Below are 9,172 nucleotides of genomic sequence, written 5' to 3' on the forward strand. Positions count from 1 at the left end.
TAAGCTTCCTCAGCTTCTAGTTCTTTTTCAACCCTTAATGCTGCCACTATCGAGATGCTCTGACTTGGCTTGATTCCGTTGAACGTGATTTCTACTGACTGATCATCATTCAGAGTGACCCTTCCTCGTCCACAATCTAGATTCGCTCAATATCTAGATAACCAATCCATTCCTAAGATTACCTCAAATCTCCTAATAGGGGCAACTATAAGGTCACTTAACAGAACTCTTTTCTGGACCTCTATAGGTACTCCTAACAACTCATGTGAAGCTTCTAAGGTCTGGCCTCCTGGAATTAACACTGAGACCCTTACTTCTTTCACCAAAAATCCTGCGTCAAACCTAGACGCCACCTCGGGAGTCACAAAACTATGTGTCGCCCCCGAGTCAAACAAGACATGTGTAGGTTTCCCACCAACACTCAATGTCCCTACCATTCCAATATATATTCATACTAAATATATAACCTCAATTCCATGCATGCAATCAATTATGCAAACCAGCAATAATTAAATCACGCAAAAGGGAGTTAGCGCCCACACTTACCTGTAATGGGACCCTTCCCTGCCTCTGAAGGTTCAGAAACTCCTATTTCTAACGCATTCACCCTCTTTTTTGTTGCTTGCCTTTTTGCCGGGGGTTCTTTCGTGGTTCCGGCTGTCTGCTTCGTCGTTTCCTTTAACGATTTTTCCCCTTTCTTTGGACACGTAGACGAATAATGCCCTTTCTCTTGGCATATAAAACACGTTATCTTAGCCAGCCTTTCCATTCTTTCTGCGTCCTGCGGACAATTCCGGGCCAAATGCCCCTCTTGTCCACATGAGTAACAGGCCATTCCTCGGTCTGCTTTGTTTGCCGCTCGTTCCTTCCTGATTCTTCCTTTCCCTTGATTGCTTTTGAATGTCCCACCATCAGATGCATCTTGCACCGGTCGGAAGGATTTCTCGCGATAACGCTCTGCCCCGACTGCCTTGTCGATCAACTGGTGCAAATTCGCATAAGTTCCCGAGTTTATGCGACTTGCAATGTCTCCGTCCAGACCATTCATAAACCTCCTTTTTAACTGATCCTCATCACCGTGTCTGAAGGAAATATAGCGCAGAAGTCGATTAAATTCTGCTTCATACTCCCTTACAGTTCGGTTTCCCTATTCTAGCTGTAGGAAATCCAACTCCAGCTTCTCCCGATCCTCTGGTGGAAGATACTTCTCGATAAATCGGTGTCGAAAGTCTTCCCAGGTTGTAATGGCATAGACATTACTTCTTTCAGCACTTGCCCACCAGGTAAGCGCTTCATCCTCCAAGTGATAAACCCCGACGCGGAGTTTAAGATGCTCCGGACAGTTCACGGCTTCAAATCCTTGCTCAATGCTTTGGAGCCAAGCATCCGCTGCGTATGGATCTATGCTTCCTTTAAAGCGGTAGAATCCTATGCCTCGCATATTAGTTATTACTTTTAGAAAATCCGGCGGTCCCCGGTCTTCTGATCTTGGTGCTCTTTCTAGCGCCTGATTGATTGCGTTGAAAGTCCGGTCCAACGTCTGCTCCAATCCTGATCTCATCATTGGCACCGGCTGTGCCATATTCCCATAGTTGGCCGATCCCATTGGCCTTGGGTTCTCATAATCAGGCGGTCCCTCTGGCACACCAAACTGCACATTTGGTTGCGGCGGAACGCCCGCATTTACTGGTATTGGTTGCACTCCCAGCACCCCGACCTGTGGATTTGGCGGACCAAAGACCGGTGGTGGCGGTCCTGTATTCCAATGCTCAGATCCCCAATTTCCACTCGAATCTGTTGGGTTTTCTCCTTCCCCAGCCCATTCTGGACTCATCGATACTGCCTCGCTCCTAGTATCGGTCACATAGTCGAATGGTACTTGCCCAAAGGAATCATTCGGCTCTGAAAACATTGACGTATCTGATGACACTTCCACATAACTACCATGAGAACCATCCATCCCCAACGAAGAACCCCTCGGCACATTCCGTCCTCCTTGATTATCAGCCATCTGCATGATGCACAAGGGTAAGTCCTAACCTAGACTAAACAGAACGTACCCGCCCAACCTAATTGGCTTTTGCGACCCTTTTGACTCGATAAAACATTTGAAAAGGCTTGTCCCGTGAGCATGATCGTTAAACCATGCTCTAATACCAACTTTTGTAACACCCCCGATTCGTACTAGGATTAAGACGAACCCAGAGTGCCACAAGATGATAATAGAGACAGTTCGACAAAAGCAGCCCATACTACTTGGGTTAAACCGCTTCTAAAATCACGCCTCTCGACCAAGACCTAAGGCTTTTCAACCCGTATCTTAGTCTTGAGTTGTTTCAGCTTGGACTAGCTTATACCACTAACACAAGCCGAGTTTTATTTAAAACATACTTATATTATTAAACTTGAAAATATTGTCTTACAAAAAGATTATAGCGAAACAGCCATGGCCTAGTGCCCAAAAGATACTATGTACATACTTGAAACCTTTTTTTGCAAAAGCCAAGCCAAAACTACTCCGGCCTCCTACCGTTCCGCCTTTCTCGAGCTATTCCCGACTACTGGTCACCTGCAAAACAAATGAATCATGAGTATTCTAGCAATACTCAGTGAGCTCCGAGGGTACTGAACACACATTAGTTCCCAATCCCCACACAAACAATCACACAATCAATCATAATGCATCATTGTATGCACAAGCGGAAGCAATCTAAGACATAAGTCCTTATATGTTAAACAATCTCGTTTCCTAATGCGAGGCCTCTAAATGCATCGACCACTCCCCTAGTTGCAACGATCCCGCAAATCACCACACAGGATCATCTTGGTGACCTCACACCGATCTATTGACATACCGTCACATAGCATCGGACCGCCTTACTGGCAGCACTCGGACAAGGGAGCTATCCTTCGACCCTCTGAGTCTTCCTACCTCCGTGGCCTTCTCCACAAATATAAGGTACGTGGACGTGCCGACTGCATCTACTCTAAGAACGTATAAATCCTACCTTGATTTATACTTCCTAGATGCATCACCAAATAACACACAAAGAATTAAATATGACATGCAAGAGGTCCTTTACTTGCATTCATCATTTAATTTACCAAGTATCATTTCTATCCGGTTTTCCCTAAAACCATAGAAAATAATACGTCAAACCTTTCACCGAGCACAACACCAGACCAGAATAACACCGCCCTGGTTATTCTCCCGACCAAACCTGCATGTTAGCCTAATAACATACAAAAAACCGGAACTCACCCTTAACGCAGGTCCAGCACCGATTGATATGTCTATATTTTGCATCATTTAAGTTGCATTTTAGAGTCCTCATCATGTGTTTTTCCATGCAAAATGAGTCTTTAGGCATCAAAATAGGAGTTAGGGCTTGCATTAGGTCCCAAAGAGTTTTGCATGTTTTGAAGTCTTTATCAGGTGCTTTGGAAGCCATTTGGAGTTCAAGAAGAGGAGCAGAAAAGAAAACGGTGAAGAAAAGGGTCAAAAATGGTGAAAACCGCTTGGAGAAATTTCTCAGCCAAAACTCGTACCGGCTAGACTGGAACCTCGGTCAAAATCCTTACCGAACGGCCAAAATCGGTTAAAATCGAGTATCGGGTGAAAATTCCCTCGGGTGAAATTTTAGGCCGAGGCGAAAAGGATTTTACGGCTAAAAAGCTTACCGCGGTATACAGCCCTCGGCCATTTTCCTTACCGCGGGAAGCTTTTCTCGGTTAAAACTTGTCCTTGTCCGCGCGTTTCAAAGATCAGCAATCCGGGGAACCTTCCAGTCCGAACCAGTTATCGGGGTCTTCATCGAAGTTGGAGATAATCAAGCAAAGATCCCAGAACAGTTAGAATCACCCAATTCGGACCAGCGAGGAGAAAGATATGGCTTCCGGCGTATGCACCAGTATTGCGCGTACCCGAGAACCGAACAGCGGACTTCAAAGATCACGAGGGACGGAGCCCTTCCGGTCCGAACTAGCCTGCCCAGTCTTCATCAAAGTTTTAGAACTGTGAAAACACTTCTCAGAAGGCTTGGAATCGCTCAATTCGGAGCAAGAGTTGGAAAGATAAGGTCTCCGGAGTTCACATGGGTATAAAAGCTTATTTTCCGGTAATTCCCATGCGGTGCAAAGATGTGAAATCCAGGAAGCCTTCCACTTCCAAAGCTCCGACGGTTTCTTCACCAAACTTCGAGAATATTGAGTCATCTTGACTATGGAACTGGTCTCAAAGCAATTGGAGTCGTTTGTTGAAAGTTACTGCTTCTGGAAGGCAAGTTGGTCGTTACGAGCCTAAATGAGTTGCGATACGCGCTAAGTGTTTTCTCAGGCATCGACATCATTACCTCGACATTGCCCAAGCCAAGGCTCATATCTTGAGAGTATTTTGGACTAAACCTCGTGCTGACACCTCGGCATGATGAGATCAAGGCATGCACACGTAAGAAATGAAGTTGGAAACGACTAAGTGTTGAACGTGCACCTCGGTGTAATTGCCTCGGCGTGCATGCCGGACTCTGTTCTCCCGAACCCCTCGACTACCAAGCCCCACGACATTTTATGGCGAGGTCCCTTGTCACAACTCCAGATTCGAGAACAAGACGGCTCAAGAACACATACGTGGAGATGGATCTAAGACTAGGGTTCATGCATGTTCTTGACGTGTTCTTCACGAGATCTCCATTTCGATATTTGCTCACGTGCACTCCTCGACATCAAGGCCTCGGCTTCACTCTACGACACACCGTGGCACTCACCCATCAACCCGAGAAGGCGGCTCAGTACCCGGTTTGTTCCGGGCTGACCCACGACACTTTCCCTTTGCTATAAATACATTTTAGGACCAAAAACCTAATCATCTTATCTCTTATCATCTTTTAGCTTTAAGAACTTGCCTCTTTTGTGAAACTTGATTAATCTAATCCGATATCTCGTTTTTGCATCAGAATCTTGTTCTTTCTTTATTTTCTTTTATCATCCACATCAAACTCCTTATCATGACTAGCTACACGTCTTGCAAAGGACTTAGTGAGCTCGTTATGATCAGTGAGTAGTCGTTTAAGCGGCTTTAGATAGGTAGATTAGGGTGCTTTCAAGATAGATTAATGGGTTTAGGTGTCTAGTCTTGCATGTTTCATTCTTTAACCGACGAGATCTCTAAGCTGGATCCAAGCACATCACTTGAGGTTCAGATCTGAGACATATCTCGCATCAAAAGTGTTTGTAGAAATGTCTGAACCACTCGGTTAAGGGTTTAAAAGTCTTTCATCGCGAGAGTGAGAGTTTGTTCTCTTAAATGACATATTGAACTGAATCTTATTGCTGACTGATTCGTGCTTCTCAAAAGAGATTTTGGTATGAAAGAGGATCAGTTTAGATGTTTAAGACTTTCATGAGAAGATTAACATGCCTTGAGTTCAAAGTTAAATGAAACCGCTTGATAAAACGATTCATTAACCCATTAGTTTAGCTTGGAAGCAACCGAGTCAAGTATCCTGTCTAAAACTTCTGCCTTTATCATATATTATCATCATCCAAACCATTCGCTTGTCGTTTGCATCTTTACTTGGATTAAATCTCATCTCTTGTTTCATTTTCATACTCATTTACTTGTTAAATAGTTTAGTTAAAACCCTTATCATTCCATCTTGACTTAAGATTACAAGTAACATAGATTAGTGTCTCCATCACAAGTTTGGTTTGATAACCCCTTGTACTACAAGGACAGGGGTATTGATAACCTCTACAAAGAGTGAAAACTCTAAGTTATCAATTGGCACCGTTGCCATCTTGTGGGAGCATTAGTCTCTTATTTGTTCTTAAGATCAAGACTTTACTTTCTTTTGTTTTACTGACTCTTTTGTAAGTTCTTGTTTTGATTTCAGGTGCATGAAAACCAGGTCTCGCAGCACAGAACCGCCTTTACCATACGACAATAACATCAACAGGATTGAGAGGCGAGCTCGCGAGAGAGAACAGCACTTTGAAAGGCTTGGAATGGCAGAACAGCAAAGGATCGAGCAACAGGCTCAGGATGCCGAGCACCAGGCTCAGGTTAATCAGGCGCAGGCAGGAAGAAATGAACAACAAGCCTACGTTAACCAACAACAGGCTCAAAGAAACGAAAGGCTTGCTCAGCAAAATCAACAACAAGCGAATAGAAACGAGCAACAAGCGCATCATGTTCATCCACCACCGCCACCAGCTCAGAGACAACCTCCTCCGGTCTTTGTTGGAGAAAACGACCGAGCTAATGCGCACCAATATAGAGCCGGCATTCAAGCACCACCGGTTCAAAATAACAACTTCGAAGTTAAAGCTTCCCTGCTCAATATGGTGCAGAACTCCAAGTTTCACGGTCTAGCCGGAGAGGACCCTCTTGAGCATCTAGATCAGTTTAATCAGGTTTGCGACTTAACAAAGATTAATGGCGTCTCAGAAGATAGCTTCAAGCTACGCTTGTTCCCTTTCAGCCTCGGTGATAAAGCTCACCAGTGGGAAAAGAACCTCCCGAGGGGTTCTATACAAACATGGGAACAGTGTAAACTGGCGTTCTTATCAAAGTTCTTTTCCACATCACGCACGGCTAAGCTCAGGAATCAGATCTCAAGTTTCATGCAGCACAACAACGAGAGCTTTAGTGAAGCCTGGGAACGGTTTAGGAGCTATACTAACCAATGCCCACACCACGGCTTCTCAGAGGCATCCCTCTTGAGTACTTTATACCGAGGTGCACTCCCCAAGATCAGAAACCAACTCGATACAGCTTCAAATGGAAATTTTCTTGGGAAATAGATCAATGCGGCAATGGAACTAGTGGAAAACCTCGCCATGTCCAATGACACGTATGGTGAAGACTTTGATAGAGAAAACCGTTCAAAGGGATCTAGTGATGAACAGCGAATGAAGAAAGACATAAGAGAGCTTCAGAGCAAGCTTGACAAGGTTTTAATGGCGACTCAAAAGCCAATACACTTTGTAGGCGAGTTTGATGAGCAAGGGCCTAGTTTTGACAATGTTAATGAAGATGGTCTAACTCAAGAGGAACTGAACTACATAGGGAATCAGCAGAGGTATCAGCGGTTTAACAACTACAGCAATAACCCAACCCTCTCATACAGAAACCCAAATGTAGCTAACCCTCAAGATCAAGTATACCCTGCTCAACAACAACAACAAAGCTATGCTCAAAAAGCTCCATTTCAGAATAACTTTCAGCCCAAGCAACAATTCAGTGGGCAACAGCAAGGCTACACTCAGCAGAATCAAGCGGCTTAGAGTAACAACTTCAACAGCCAACCACAGCAACACAAGTTTCCACCAGGGTTCAATCTGCAGCCGATGGGTAATCAGCAACAGATTCAGGGAACGGGTCAGACTCAGATGGGAACCGATGTCTGTGGGATTCTACAACAACTGTTACAGGGTCAGCAGAGGGTTGAGAGCCAGCACGCAACAATGCAGCAAGATATCAGAGAGCTTAAGCAAAATCAAGCCTCTACATCATCAAGAGGCCCGGCTTTACCAGGTAAGCCGGAGCCAAACCCCAAGGAGTATGTGAACACCATCACATTGAGGAGTGGTAAAGAACTACAAACTCCAACGCCTAAGACAGAGCTCATTGAGGCCAATGAGCAACTAGAGGGGGAGGCAGCCTCAGATGATGCGCTTAAAGAAGAAGTTTTTGAGAAGGAACCGGTTAAAGACAAAGGAAAAGAGGTGGAGAAGACAACTGAGCTTGAAAAGCCCTACGTTCCACCACCACCTTACCAACCCAAGATACCATTCCCAGGGCGTTTCAAAAAAAAAATCTTAGACAAAGCCAAGGCGGTCTTTGAGAAACACTTGGAGAACACGCAACTTACCTTACCCATCATAGACGCTTTCTTAGCTATATCACAGCTTGGGAAATTTCTAAAAGATGCGATCCTCAACAAGACAAAGGAGCTCCAGGGTATAGTAATATTGAGCCATGAGTGCAGTGCTATAATACAAAGAAGATCTATACCAAGATAGCTATCCGATCCGGGCAGCTTTACTTTACCGTGTGCTTTAGGTCACTTGAAGTTCTCAAACTGTTTATGTGATCTTGGAGCTTCTGTGAGATTAATGCCGTACACGGTGGCCAAGAGACTGGGATACAAAAGCTACAAGCCGGCCAAGATCTCTCTTGTATTAGCTGATAGATCGGTTAGACTACCGGTGGGTTGCTTGAGGATTTACCTTTGAGAATCGGTGAGATAGAAATCCCCACGAACTTCATAGTACTTGAGATGGACGAGGAACCATTAGACCCTATTATCTTGGGTCGACCGTTCTTAGCAACCGCAGGAGCCATAATCGATGTGAGAGGGGGTATGATTGAACTACATATCGGTTCCGAGACTATGAAGTTCAACGTGAAGGAAATGATGAAGAAACCGACCATTGAAGGTCAGGTTTTCTATGTGGAGGCTATGGAGGAGCTAGCTGATGAGCTCCTAGAGGAGTTAAACGCAGAAGACCCATTACAAGTGGTCTTGACACGGGAACAAAGCGAGCACGGCTACTTGAACGATGAAAGCGAGGTGTACAAGCGTCTTTTGGACCAAACGAGGGAACTTGGAGCTGAGGCGAGGTTTTTGGAGCTCAACAAGAGTGGCCTCGACATTTTAGACAGCGAGAGGTCCAAGGGTATAGAGGAGATTGATAACTAAGGTTTTTAAGCCTTAGTTGGGTTATCAATCCCCTTGTCAAAGTAGTATAAGGGGTGTCAATCCATATGTGTGGTAGTTAGGCACTAGTTTATGTGATAGGTTCTTAAGTCAAGTAATCAAAGATGAGTTTTGTGAAACCAGCAACAAGAAAGCATAAAACAAGAAACAAACAAGCTATGATTAATGAACTAAGCAAGCAAACAAAACAAGATGATGGTGATTAAGCAAATGATAAAAGCTAAACCTCTAGATGTGATCATTGATTAGGGTGCTTTAGATATTGAATCATGATGCTAAGAACATAATGCAACACTTGCTACTCTTTAGTCTAGGCTTCTTAATCAGATTAATTCATTCCCATGACAATAATCCCTTTGCAAATCACTTAATCAAGTCTAACAACCATTAGATATAATCAAGCAATCAGCAAGCATAATGCATCAAGCCTAATAAGTGACCAAACAATCTCT

At 44.3% G+C, this 9,172-nt stretch overlaps 1 non-coding gene across 1 annotated transcript; it reads right to left on the reverse strand.

The window, feature by feature from the left end:
* Positions 1–6,594: 6,594 nt before the first annotated feature.
* Positions 6,595–6,701, reverse strand: LOC112084750. Its single transcript, XR_002898411.1, has one exon. It is a non-coding gene; the product is annotated as a small nucleolar RNA R71 (small nucleolar RNA).
* Between the last annotated feature and the right edge of the window lie 2,471 nt (positions 6,702–9,172).

The sequence above is a fragment of the Eutrema salsugineum genome, unplaced genomic scaffold (assembly GCF_000478725.1).
Source record: "Eutrema salsugineum unplaced genomic scaffold, Eutsalg1_0 scaffold_4, whole genome shotgun sequence".
Lineage (NCBI taxonomy): Eukaryota > Viridiplantae > Streptophyta > Magnoliopsida > Brassicales > Brassicaceae > Eutrema > Eutrema salsugineum.